This window comes from Electrophorus electricus, chromosome 11 (genome assembly GCF_041902795.1).
Source record: "Electrophorus electricus isolate QZ-2024a chromosome 11, ASM4190279v1, whole genome shotgun sequence".
Taxonomy (NCBI): Eukaryota; Metazoa; Chordata; class Actinopteri; order Gymnotiformes; family Gymnotidae; genus Electrophorus; species Electrophorus electricus.
Window position 1 is genome coordinate 12251444 of NC_137507.1, and position 13633 is coordinate 12265076.

Sequence of the window (13633 nt, forward strand, 5' to 3'; positions counted from 1 at the left end):
TTATAGAGAGCATGTCACTCTAACTGGGACACAATAAGGCGTTATTGCTGTCTGAGTGCAGACTGATGGCGGTAAAAGCCTAAACAGCATGATGAGGTTTATATATTTATAGCAGGATATTTCTCAGCTCTTTTATTTGAATATATTCAGGTGTGTAAATAAAAGCACCTTTGGTTAATTTTTCCCCCCCAAACACAATAAAATAATAAAAGAACATGGCCAATAGGTTCCAAGGGTAAAAGTCAATTTTCAGCCAAAGTGTGTACATAACTGCAAGAGTTTTTTAAAAAAAAAAAGTACATTCTGGCTAGAGGCAACTTTCTTCACAGATACATGTTTAAAAAAACTTGAGTGGAATTTAAACTACTTACTTTTAGTTGATATGTTTTTCTAGACTGCTAATTAACGACTTTACTGGTTATATTGATTTCATGCTTTTATCCAAAGCAACTTGCAATTATGTTTGAACACAACCTGAGCAATTGAGGGATGTGGTCAGGGGCCCAATGGTGACAACTTGGCTGCAGTGGGGCTTGAACCAGCTACATTCTGATTACTAGCCAAGTACCTTAACCACTGAGCTACAACCTCCAAAATGAAACTCAAAGAAAGTTCTATCAGAAAGTGTAATATTGAATGTGTTTCCCCTAGCCTTAACCTTAATCATTCATAACTTTCAAATGACATGGTCTTCTGACAGGTTCAAGAAAAACCCCAGGTCTTCAGTCACTTGCCATTGGGAAAAAAGAGCAAGTCTGCAGAAGCAGCCAACTATCCAGCCACTCCCTTTGATTGCCCCATACTGGTTACATCCAACATAAGGACATACAGTACCTTCTATAGCTTTGCACAAATTGCACAAGACTGTAAGTATTAATGTTGTGAAATTCAGAAATTAAGAGATAATTTGTTCTTCTATGTATATGTAAAGACCAGATATAGCCAGACAAATTAGATAAGGTGAAAGTGAATGATAGCATTTATAAAACTACTAGATTGTAGTTGGGGTGGGGGCTGTAATATGCACTAAATTAGCTCTAGTCAGGAATTAGCATGAGTGGGTGAAGGTTTTCAAGCTGAATCAGAGGTTTTGGCATTTTAAAAAGATGATATAGGAATACCATCAATATCATTTATTTACCATTTGTCTTTATAAACAATATATAGAGATATAAGTATAGAGAACACCTCTTAAACTCAAGGCTTATTTATCTTAAGAAACATTTTGCAGTAACTACTGTAAATTATTCAGTATCAGTTTTGTATTTAATGTGAAATATTTGTCATTATGAGGGGGGGAATGAGAGTCCGGATTTAACAGCGTGTCCTTGGAGTATAAAGGGTAAAGAGGCTTGCACGCTATCAAAAATGGATGAAACAATAAATAGCAGCATAGAAGATGAAATTATTTCTACAGAAATCAGTCGAAACCAAAGACAGACACAGTGTGAAAGTTCTGACCTGAACATTTTAATTTGAATGTGAGTATGGATATAAAGCACAATGATTTCCCTGTCAAGGATTAAATACACAAATTTGAGGTGTACATGAACCTGAGGGCAGCATCTACTGCTTGTAACTACACAAGAAATTTACGCACTATTTACAGGCAAATTACACATATTCATATGCTTCCATAAACTACATGCTCAACACCACCAATTTGGTGGGAGATACATTACTCAAATGATTAAATACCAGACAAACTCTATCACATGGCTGACCATACAATTATAAGAGGCACTGATGGGGGAAAAAAAAAGGATGGTAGCAGAATTCGTGAAGAACCACTGCCAATCATCTGGTTAGTTCACAGAAACCATGCATGGCACTGAGACTCAGGCACTACATTTTGTACTTTTTTTCAGCTTTGTGCTCCAGGTGCCTGGAGCAAAGAAAACATATCTCTTCATTAATTAAATTGTAAAGGCAAATTGTTTAATAGTTTTTCATTGAAGAAAATGCCTAGAATCAGATATACTCCCTAACATTGCGTCTGTTAAAGAGAACCAAGTATCATGACTTGCACATTTGCACATGATTGCAACTTTCATGATTGCATACTTCTTATTTAATGCCTGAAAGAGACACACTGTGCAGTGTGTCTGCTTCAAGCACAAATATTGAAATATTCAATTATTAAAATTTCACTCTATCTTAAAAAATAAATATATCAGAAAATGCATCTACAAAAATCAATTGTCACATTTTCTTCTCTATGCAATTATTTCAAGGATCACCATGGTAAAAATGGAATTAAAATGTAAAAAATAGGGTAAAACAAAAGTAGGAAGTATATTATTAAACTGTCAATTAATATATAAACTGTGGCTATCTTTCTGTTATTTTATTAAAAGTTCAATTCAGTAGCTTTACATTATAATTTGTAATCTTTTTTTTCTAACAGTGCCTTTAACAGAAAATTACAGTGTTAGTGCCCACATGTATTAATTCTGAGAATAACAGTTACATTGAGCCACTACTTATTTGAGAGTTTAATAGAAGCCTGCACTCTAAGATTCATAATACAGGCCAAGATAAGTGGAGTGATTTGACCAGGTTGGATAAAAGGGCCAGGTGAAACCAATCACAGGAAATTCCTGCCAGTATCTACTCTCAGCCAGGTCTGTGAAGCAGTGAACACCATCCTAATGTATTCTCTCTGAAGACATCCTAATCGATAATGTACGTCTCCATGGCTCCCACCTTCTTTAGATCACAGTAGGAAGCGAGACAGAGTGCACTCTTTGTTTCAACCACACAAATGTCAGTGCACAATTAAACATGCAAAACCAAAAGAACATAAATTTGGTTTCATGCCATGTTAAATAATCATGTTAATAACCAGATTATAATTTTTATAATTTGTCTTCTTAAACTTGCTGCAAAGCTATTCCTATCTTCTTGCATATTCTTAACTGTGGTATCAGCTATGTCTGTGCAACAGGCTGGGTATGTGAGACTTAGACAGGTACTCACCATTCATCAGACTTGCTCTTTGATTGCTCTGTTACCACGGCAACCTTGTCACCAGTCAGTGCTGGGAGGGAGAGTAGGTGCCAGTGAAGGTCTTCCCTACTGCCTCACTTGGCTATAATTAAACTCCAATTAGAGCTGGTGTCCACCACCATTCTCTGCCACTGACTACCAGAAAGACACATTTTTGAATGGCAGGCAGTGGCAAAAGGAAAAACCTTGCAGCAAACACATCTACCACCTGATGTAAATAATGGATGTTGATGCACCATATTGCACTTTATATTGCATCTCTATCTATCTATCTATCTATCTATCTATCTATCTATCTATCTATCTATCTATCTATCTATCTATCTATCTCTCTCTCTCTCTCTATCTCTCTCTCTCTCTCTCTCTCTCTCTCAAACACACCCACACACACACACACATATACAATGCACTCACAATACATTATGTGAACAATGCAGTAGCACCTATGGAATAAGAACCCTGTGTCCTCATTTTGGAAAGAAAAATATGATCTTAAAGACCATATGAAAAGAGCTCCCACTTCAGTATGAAAAGGGGGTTGTACCAGTCTGAATTACAGTGCCCACTGAGTCACAATGCAATTGTGAACTAAACAGATGACAGCATAGGAACATTCAGGAACAACAGATTTATATTAAGAAAAAAAACATTACTATGCATGAGCCATTAGTAAATGCTGCATTGGTAGAAAACAATCAAAACCAATCATCACAGAAGCATTAAAATAGTATATATAATTTTCCTTTTATCCCAAATCTAGCTGATTGGCAAACTGTGGTATGTTTAGGGTCTATTGTTGGCTTCTTTATAGTTTCACACTGGATATAGAAGGCAAGTTACCAAAGTGTCTATCTGATCAGAAATGTTTTTCATAAATATATGAATTTCCCAACAATCAAGTAAGGCAAAATTCCTATGCCTTTTTTCAGGCCTTTGGCAGAATAAGAATAATGTTGCCTATCAAGTCATGTTTTCTATATCAGTGCTTACTGCATTTGGGTCATAAAATGCATGTAAATAGTCACTAATAGCCTCATTAAACATTAAGAATGATAATGATATACTTGTATACTTTTGTATGTATATTTCTGCATAGGTTGATAATGCCCATAAAACACTTTTAGCAAAACAGTCTACTGTGGCTAAAGCTGCACATATGATAGATGTCCTTTGTCGTTTAGAGATGCACTCACTACGATGCTTGTTAAATATGTTCAGTACCAAAGAGTGAGCTTGAAATGTACTAATGACCTCATGGCCACTGTGCCAGCAGACGTGAGAATGTTGACAGAGCTGTACTCTGGAATAACACTGCTATGAAGGGTTTGAATTAAAACTGTGACTCAGACACAAGGTTTCATAACAATGTCAAAAGGTGGGGGTGTGTGGAGTTTTGCAGTTTTAGCCTTTGTTTGCTAAATAAAAGGCCCAGAGTATTTTCACACATACTGAATTGAATTAGTAAAACTGAATATTGATGAGTTATGAGGAAAGATGATTGTTAGTACTGTATTGGCAGTATTAGCAGTACATCATAAGAATAAAGAAAATATGATTGTGCAAGGAAAACGATAATTTTCCACAGTGAATGGAGCAACACTAGAGCTGTCCTATCCAGCTGTCACACTGTGTGAAGGGCTACACATTTCGTTACCTACAATGAGAGGAGCTCATTTCATCATATCTCATTAGATAAATAGCCATACAACATCCAACCTTCATGTCCAGTGGTTCTGTGTTTTTGAAAAGGCATTTATCATGTGGATGAAATGCTACTGGTGAAGTGTCTCTCATTCCTACCTGGAGAGGCAATTCTCTTTTAAAGGTCAGATTTAGTTTGTGAATTAGTGGAGGGTCATCTCTGGGTCCTGGGACTTGTATTGTGCACATTTGGATACTACGACTAATGATGTTTCAAATTCATTAATTATGTCTCATTTCAATGATTAATTATAAAAGTTTACACCCATCACTTAAACCCTATGTGTTGAAATTGTCAATAATATTATAGTGATTTTAACTAATTTCACTTTGTACTGTAAGGAAATGTGTATTGTTGTTGACATCATTGTGGAATATGAACAAAAACAGACAAGCTTTCTCTTTCTGCATGTTTTCTACCTGTGTCTTTGATTAATTTAGCACCTACCTCAAGAACCTGGGTGGTTAGAAACATTTTGGAGTTGTTTTTGGATAATCTAATCATAACTGTAAGATTTTTATCACTGTACAAAAATGTCATTTTTTTCACTGTACAAGTATGACAGATGTTTTGGAGCAAGTGCATAGATGCATTAAAATTAAGATGCAAGGTACAGGGAACTAAATTAGAATAGCTGGTTGCTGCTACCTGTCTTTATGATTAAGTGGTAGTAGTTGAACTAGTATTCACAGCAGTAGTAGAAAGGTGATAGAATTGAAAGATGTACACAAGTGTAAATGTTGGTGTGATACAAATTATTGCATCATCTGCACACATTATTGTAATGTTAGATTTGTGAAAGCATTTGCATTTGTGTGTGAAGAGGGAGTATAGGGCACTCAGCATGCAGCCTCATGGCTCTTAGGCAAGCTGATGTTGGTCCATGAAGGAAGCAGAAATGATTGTGTGCTACGACAGGTTGCTCAACGAACTTTATCATTATGAGGGTCAATGCCATTAGGTGATAGGCATTCTGATGTTTCACACCTGTTTATTTAGGAACAGAGATGATAATTGCTGACTTGAAGCAGGTAAGTACAATAATCTTTGCAACTGAGATGTTGAGCAACTTAGTGAAAACTGCTGTCAGCTGTTCAGTGCCGGACTTTAGAATCCATTCAAGAACCCCATCTGGTCCAGTATCTTTGTTTTAGTTGATGTCTCACTTCATGGGAACTCAGCACAAGTGTCTGTGTCTCCCCCTCAAGTGTCAGCTCAGTGGCGCACTGGTTGTTGACACTGTCAAGTTGTGCAAACAAGTAGTTTGGTTCATCAAGGAAAGTTGTGCTGCTTGTGGTCTTGGGTGGGTGGGTGTTGTTGCTCAGTGGGTAAGGTGCTCACCTAGTAATCAAAAGGTTACCAGTTCAAGCCCTGACACTTCTCTGTTACTACTGTTGGGCCCCTGAGTAAGACCCTTAACCAAATTCTATTCAGTCATAATTGTAAATCACTTTGGATATATGTATAATTTAAGGGCTCATTCCTCTGGCTTGCTCTTAAGGGATCTGGACCCAAACATTTGTAAAGCTTCTATGTGGCAACGTGCTGTAAACAGTAGAAATAAATCTGACTGTCACGTCCACAGACCGGAGCGTTCCCCGTTTCCCGGGCAACTTAGTTACTTCCAGGTTTACGTCCGTCTCTATGGTTCCCTGTCTCCGCAACTTAGTCTCCAGCTGTTCTGAGTTTATCCCTGATTGTAGTCTTATTACAAATAAATAAATAAATAAATAAATAAATAAATAAATAAAACCGTCCCTACGTATCGTGTTTGTCGGTCATTGTCTTTATCACAGAGGTTTTTCATGATTTCTGGTCAGTTCTCGTTTGTTGACTGTGTTTAATTACCCTTGCTGCATGTTACTTTCCTTGTATAGTTCTATTACCTGTATTTTCGTCCTAAATATTGTTTATCGTACGCTCATCGTTATATTTATCATTGTTGTTCTCCGTTAGTCTTCCCTAAGTGTACGCCCCTTTTTCCCGGTTCCCTTACTCACCTTGTTAGCCTGTTCTCCCTGTCCTTTATTCTGCTTTTGTTTGCACGTTTCTGTTATTAAATCTATTATTAATTATATTCTTAGGCACATTTATTGTGGCATCACTCATTAGTTCCGTTTCACATACCATTCAGATCGTCGGCACTTTGCAAGTGTGTTTGCACATCACCCCTCCTACGTTACACTGACTTCGTAAAAATGTATTACATTAGTGTAATATTTTATATATATTAATATATTATATATTTATTATATATTATTTCCCTAGTTGAGAAATCCATAAACTGCTCGAATTGGGGTTGAAGGTTGGTGTGATTAAAATCCATGGCTACTATAAAAATGCGTATGGATGAAAGCTATGCTGTACCTTTATAACAGATCAGCCAGTGCTAGCTGAGCATTAAGCTTTGGGTAGGATACAGATTGTAGTGAGAAGTAAATTCTCTCTGTAAATTGAAAAGTCTTCATTTCAACATTATAAGTTTCCAAATCTAGAAAGAAGACCTGCCCTGTAATATTGGTTGTAGTGCACCAAGCATTGTTAATATAAATACAATCACCTCTGCAGTGATGAGACTGTGACTTGTTTCAGAATGGCCCTTTCCAGGTGAACGTGAGCAGAAGCCTGGACATCACTTCTCTTGAACCATTTATCAACTGCTGGGACATCTTCTTCTCTGTGCATCCAGGGAATGAGAGGTGGCTGGAAGATAAGGTAGCACAGGAATGGAGTCAGCCCAGAGGATGTGTGAGCCACATGAGTTTTGGGTGTAGTAGGCACAGGGGAAAAATTGGGCCCCAAGCTGTCACTACAAAAGGAGTTGAGTTTCTGGTTAAGCCTCTCCAAATGGAATAGAGACCAGATATGAAGCTGACAATGATATCCAGATGCTCACTGACGTGACATCCTTGAGCAGCCTGAAACAGGGAAAAAAAAAATGCTTCTGCCATCTGTCAGTCAGTGGGGAGGCTTGGAACAGGGACAACAGGCTTTAGAAAACTGATTTACTATGCTTAGGATGGTGGTGTTACCCTTCAAGACTAGGAGGTCAATGACAAAGTTCACTGGGAAGTAGGACCAGGGGAGCTGAGGGACAGGCAGGGGTTCCACTGCCTCTGCTGGCAGCTGATGAGGTGTAATGGACTGGGTACACACCATTCCTGAGGCTACGCAATGCTGCATGTTGCCACACAGCAAATGAATATACACTCCATGGCAAAAAAAAGGGCCAAACCCAAAACTGCATAATATTCAATGCTCCCAACAGCAAATAATTAGACAATTCTGAACACCTAGACATATTAGTTTAAATTGTATATGCAAAATCTTTTTGTGTGTATTTCCCTGTTTCCAACTTTTTCCCATAATAGTTGACTAGAGCAGTGATGGGCAGTGATGACCAAATGGTGGCAGAGGAGTACATTCATTTTTTGTTGTCATTAATTTTCTTACCAATTATTTGTTGTTAATATAATTACATTTAATTTTGGGTTTGGCCCATTTTTGAGCAGGAGTATAGGTTGTCTTATTGTCCAGTTGGGAGAGAGTGTCACGATTAGTCCCTCCCAGCTTGCATGTTCCGCATTTTCCCAGTCTTGTGTATTTTAGCACCATGCCATAGTTTTGGTTTCTCCGCACCTCATTTGTTTTTTCACACTTGCCCCTCGTTTAGTTCATGTATTTAAACCCTGCCTTGTGGCCTTGCTCTTGCCTGTTCAATGTTTCTTTGTATCCATGTGTTTATGTGTTTGAAAGCCCGTATATGTATGTATTTAAGTTTATAATCCGTGCGTTTGTGTTTGGTTTAATGTCTGGATGTTTGAAAGCCTGTCTGTTTCAAAGCCTCCGTTTGTTAACCTGTTTTGTTATTCTAGCCTTTGTTATATCCTGCTTCCCCTGTTTGCCTTCGTGTGTTTTTGTTTGTTTGTAATGTATCCCCGTAATCTCCGTGTTGGTTCTATGATCCTAGACTGCTACAATGACTCTGACTTTTAGACTTTGGACACCTTGCAGCAGAATGCTTTGGCACCTGTATGATGCTGGTTGTCTGTGCCAGTGATGCCTTGAAGATGTCAATGATGACTTGAGGTAAATGACCAGCACATGCTCGGGGTGCCGTCAGTACTAAATGCACATCCACTGTGGAGAGAGGGGGCTGGCATCAGGAGGACTGGAAATGGACATGAATTTCCTTCATATATCTTTACATACTGTACATTAAGTTATTTCTCTTGAGTTTAGTTGATAAATTGCAAACAATCTTGACTTGTTCACTAACCTGCACAGAGAAAAGGATCTTAAGTATAGTAATTCTTTGAATTAGGTCATGGATGATTTCTAACAGATAATCAGTGATCTTTAATGGAATACGTTTTTAGAAATAATGTTCATTCGTTCGTCAAATAATGAAAATGTTAAAATGTCAACAAAGCTGCTTCATTAAATTAGAGAAAATGGTATTCACACCAGAGCAGCAGAAACAGTAGGCTTGGAATTTGTGATACATTTAATTGCTACACCAAAGGTCATCCTCACTGCATTTGTGTATATTGACACATTGATGTAGATTACAGCTGGGGTGATGGGGATTAGAAACAGTCCTTATACTCCTGAGACCTATCTCAGCAATTAGCCTCTCATCCCAATCAACTCTAATATCTATTTGATGTAATCTATGCACTGGAAACTGGACTGTTAAAACTGGACAATAAAAGGTAGAATGAATTACTGTTAGCAGAATTAATGGACTTTAGTCAAAATCTATAATGAATTATAAGAATCCCTTCCTTTGTAGCTTGGAGAACAAACTGCTGACTTGCAGACCTCGGCAGACTCACGTGACGTTCATGACAGTACACTGCATGGATTCTTGCGGCAATGGCATCACATGTACAAGGCTATAATCAGAACATCCCCTGGGCCCATGGCTTCTAAAGCAGTTGCCTTTAACATTTGAAGAGACGTTAAATATAAAAGAAGCACAAAACAGCAAATCTTTGAGGTTTGTTGGACCCATAGGTTATCCCTTTACTGATTCCCTGGTGGTTACATGAATTTATGGGCCATGGGCTAGTGTCTGGAGGTTAATTAAGAGTCAGCCAGTGTTTGTGTGTCTTTGTAATTATGCTGCCAATACTCTCAACAGCCAAAGGTTTGTATAGGGGGAGGAGCAATAGTGGGGTGATGGGATGCAGTACTCAAATATAAATACTTTTAATTTCCAAGCTTTCTTTAATATTCCTCAAACACACAGGTTACCTGAGATGCAACTAAAATATTAGTGTGCATGGCTAAACTAAACAGTGCAGGCTTCAAAGTGTAAGTCTTAATGTAGTTCCTCAAAATCCTTTTTGTTAAAATGTGTGTGTGTGCACGTGCATGTTTGTGTGGGCGGATGCATGTCTCTTACTAGGACAATCTATCTTATTGATGATAGATTAGAATTATCATTTGGCAAAGTAATGCATAACAGGTGCAGCTCAACCTGATGCCTACATTACTACTGATTTTGACATTTTAAATCTCCTTCTCCATAACTGCCATATTTCCAAACATGATGTTTGTCTGCCAAAATTCCTTTTATTTGGTGTAACCAGGGCTGAAGATTGATTTGCAATGACCCATGCAAAGAACTGCATGGTGAAGATTCCCTTTTCCCTATTGAATGTATTCTGAATATGTAATATTGAATAGGTGTTTCAGAGAACATCTGTCAATTGAGGGATGTGAAAATGTATGGTCATGTGTGCACTGATCAAGCACATCGGTCTTTATCCTGATGCCTTCATTTTTCGGGGTAGTTGGGGACAGCAGTGTTTGTCACTCCATGTTAAAGCGCTATAAGAGCATTGAAAGGTACTGACATCCTTCCTTGCCAGGTGTCTGTCAAGCTGAACATTAACATCTGATTGCAGTTTCTGGTGGCTCTTCACCCAATCCTGAGGTCCCAGCTTCCTTAGACATATTACTTGCCAGCATGTGACATGTTTTTGCTGTATACTTATTTCATTGACCTCTGACCCTGTGATGGCTAGTTACATTTCTATCCTTTTTTTTCCTGTGCTACATAGGTATCAGTGGATATAGAATGGTGGCAATTTTAGACTTTATTCTTGGAGAAAATAAAATAAGACTGGTGAATAACAGATGGATTTCACCCCCCCCCCCCCCCCAAACTCTGATAATTGGAATGCACAATATAGATCTCACTCAGTACCACCAGTTGTCTGCTTGATCACTTTCATCACAGTAGGAATAAACCATTATTAAAAAACACAACTTTTTAGCCTTTTATTGTACCCTGAATTAAGCATTTCTTTACTGTTACCTTATTTTATTACCCATTTATTTTTCACATCTTTTGACAAACACATTGCAAAGTGTAAAGATTCTCTCCCTGGCCAATTTAGATGTAACATTTCCTGCTAGGTTACACTAAGCCACTTTACAGACCCGGTCACTGTCAGCCTTGCCTCTGGAGTGCTGGCATGCTTCCTCCCACCATGCTAGATCACTACAGCAGATGTTTTAGGTAGCCTTTGTCAACAATCATACTGTAGTTGTCAGGAAATCAATTTGCATCATGTCTGGCTTCTTATGTTTTGGTTTTTAGAATGTAATCAGTGTTGCGCCTTTGCAGACCATCAGTGTTTAACATATAATCCTAAATATATGTGATTTGCAGTAAAAAAAAAAAAAGAAAAAAAAAGTGTTTTCCTTGGGTGTTCAGTGTTAGACATTCAGTATGAGAGTTGTTGCCAAAGGCAATAGAAAAAACAAACAAGCTAATCGATCTGACTGGACTACCCAGTTTGGTGCCATGGATTCAGGCACCTAGCTCAAAGCAGGTGAGAAGATCAGATGCAGGAACATGACACCATGTTTGAGTTCAGTCTTAGAGTGTTGTGACATTTATTTTGCAAAGGAGTATTACTGGCTGTGCTGACCTTTAGTTTGTGGCCAGAAGGGCAAGAATTTCTTTTTTTTTTTTATTATATACAGTCTCCTCTATGATTTGGGCACCAGTGTGTAAAACTATGTTTAGCTTTAATTTGCTTCCATGGCTATTGTTTTCTTCAGATTGCCTGGAAATAGTTGTTACCAGGAAGAAAATATGTAAAGATTTATATGAAAATATTTTAAAGCTTTTTCAAAGGTGTTTCTTGTAACCAAAAATCTCACCTTGTGCGTCATCTACAGTATACTATAAAAAATCTACTAAAACAATCTGGTATTTCTACACTAACATATATCTGCTGAGGTAAAGGTGACCGAAATCAGTGAATAGAAGTGTATTCATCAAAATAATCTGGATTTATTGGAGTGGAGAAGTTTGTTTGAAGTAATCTGAGTGGTGCAGATTCATAATTCTAGATGGTAATCATGTTACACCACACAAAATTCATCAAGTCACCATGGTGATAATTAGCTCCACAAAGTCACCACCCTCTTTATGTACTCCTACTATTACAGTTGCAAAGTTTGCCATCATGCTCACACCAAACACACCAAGAATATGCCTTTTATATAAAATTGCCAATTAGTTAAATGGGGGTGTGTGCAGAAATTTGTTGACTTGCATTTGTGACCAAAAGTTGTTAGAGAAAAGATGATTTAAAAAATGTATCCAAATTGTCTTCTTGCTAGGAAATTTACTCTTGGCAGATTCAGGTGGTATTTTTTTGCAGAGAGGCATTTTATTATGAATTGCTAATATTAGGTTCAAATTTAAAACAAAATGCAGTAAAACCATATACCACACAAACACATGAAAATAAGCAAGCACTCCACATTTGTGAATGAGAAAACATGGGTCTATTTGTTGTTAATGTCACATTAAATCTGGAGATATGTTTTATGAATTGTGCCCAGTGAGAATCCCTCAGTATGTACCCTAACTGACTGCAGTCCTCTTTCCCTTATTCATGTTAGTGTTCCAGTGTGTTCCACAAGTAAGTCTGGAAACGAATTAACCTTTAGGCTGGGTGATATGGGTGACACCAGGAAACATGGGTGAATGAAAAGGTTAGGTCAGGATATTCACGTCCACACTCTCATTTTTGTACTTTCAAGCATGTATCTGAGTGATAAAGGTGACAATGTAAACCTAATATCACCAAATATGTAGACAATACTACAATAATATGGGAGAAATATTTGTCTAAGCTGTTGATATTTATTTGTTATAACCTTTGGTTACAGAATTTACTTAGAAAGCTAACATTTACTGAAGTCAGTAATTAAATGAGCTTGCACAAGACCCATTTTTTTGTTTGGCATCAATGTACAATGTTGGTTTGTACATTGCTGTTTGTGCTAATAGACAATAGCTAACAACTAAAAATAGACTGCCAAAACAAAAGGCATTTTATGTTAACTGTGACACTCAGCAAGGGCTTTCTGGTAAAGGATAGTATATAAAGGTCAGGGTATGAAGAGATGCAAATCAGTTACTCTGCACAGGTTGCATACCACTATGCATCCTGTTGTGTGTCTAACTTTAAATGACTGATACATGCAGCTTATACACTGGGTTAACTGGAAATGGGTTTGATCAGTTGTAGATTTTTAGCATAAATTGGCACAGATGACTAATTACATTGTTATAATTGGCCTATATTTTAATTTCCTGTATATCTTTTCCCTCGCACTCAGCCTACTATGGTACAGTATTTTTGGTGTTCTTAGGATTGCACTCGGAGCTACAGAGGGGAGAGGAGAATAAAGACCTACAGGTAAGCATGAGTAACACATCACAGGCCAACTCCTAATGTGATTCTCAGCTTGATTTGGAAAGGTAATGGGTAAGCCTTCACTTCTCTTGGCACACCCTGGTATAATTAATGGAAAATGTAATCGATGACACAGGTATTGTAGTGGCATAGAATTTGAGCACCATTTGCAGAGCCTGAGATGTATCCG